Consider the following 1,519-nt stretch of genomic DNA (forward strand, 5'->3'; position numbering starts at 1 on the left):
ACTGGGAATATTATGTACTATTTATTGCTGCACTGGCTGTGATGGGTGATTTGAAGGAGTCAGGCGCAGGAGGGTAAATCACAGAATAACAGGATTTATTCTGGAATACATAGTTACGCAGTAAAGCGTCAAAACAGTCCAGTGCGCAAAACAGGCGCACTGGAACCAACAAGGCACACAGGGAAAAATAACCTGGTGATACAAAATACAAGGAGCTCCACCAAGCTTCACTATCCTCACGGTAAACAATCACACACAAAGACAAGGGGGCAGAGGGAACACTTATACAGGTACTGATGAGGGGATATGAACCAGGTGTGTGTAATAAACAAGACAAAACAAATGGAATGATGAGATGAGGCGCGGCAGTGGCTAGAAGGCCGGTGACGACGAACGCCGAAGCCTGCCCGAACAAGGAGAGGAGGCAGCCTGGGAAGTCGTGACAATATCCCCCCCCCCCCCCTTGACGCGCAGCTTCAGCAGGAGGACGCGGAGCAGGGCGAGCCGGATGGCGACGGTGGAAATCCCGCAACAGGGAGGGATCGAGGATATCCCTCACCGGGACCCAGCACCGCTCCTCCGGACCGTACCTCTCCCAATCCACGAGGTACTGAAGGCCTCGAAACCAGGATGGAACAGACGGAGTACGCCAGGGCCCCCTCGATGTCCAGAGGGGGCGGCGGGATCTCCCGCACATGGAACGAGGGGTTAATACGGTAATCTGGAGGGAATAATAACCTACAAGTAACCTTGTTTATTCTACTCAGGACTTTGAACGGCCCCACAAACCGCGGGCTCAGCTTCCGACAGGGCAGTCGGAGGGGCAGATTCCGGGTCGAGAGCCAGACCCGATCACCCGGTACAAAGACCGGGGCCTCACTGCGGTGGCGGTCAGCGTTGGCCTTCTGGCGACACACGGTGCATTGGAGGTGGACGTGAGCAGCGTTCCACGTCTCCTCCGCGTGCTGAAACCAGTCATCCACCGCAGGTGCCTCGGTCTGGCTCTGATGCCATGGTCCCAGAACTGGCTGATAACCTAAAATACATTGGAATGGCATTAGGTTAGTGGAGGAGTGGCGGAGAGAGTTCTGGGCATATTCGGCCCATGGCAAGAACACCGACCACTCCCCCGGCCGGTCCTGGCAGTAGGACCGCAGGAACCTACCCACATCCTGATTCACCCGTTCCACCTGCCCATTAGACTCGGGGTGAAAACCAGAGGTCAGGCTGACTGAGACCCCCAGACGTTCCATGAAATCCTTCCAGACCCTGTATGTGAACTGGGGACCCCGGTCAGACACTATGTCCTCTGGCACCCCGTAGTGCCGGAAGACGTGTGTAAACAGGGCCTCTGCAGTCTGCAGGGCTGTGGAAGGAGGCGGCAGGCTTTGGAAAAGTGGTCCACAACCACCAGGATGGTGGTGTTACCTTGAGAGAGGGGAAGATCAGTAAGGAAGTCAATACACAAGTGGGACCATGGCCGTTGTGGAACTGGTAAGGGCTGTAACTTACCTGCTGG

This window comes from Coregonus lavaretus, assembly GCF_964263955.1.
Source record: "Coregonus lavaretus genome assembly, chromosome: 19".
Lineage (NCBI taxonomy): Eukaryota > Metazoa > Chordata > Actinopteri > Salmoniformes > Salmonidae > Coregonus > Coregonus lavaretus.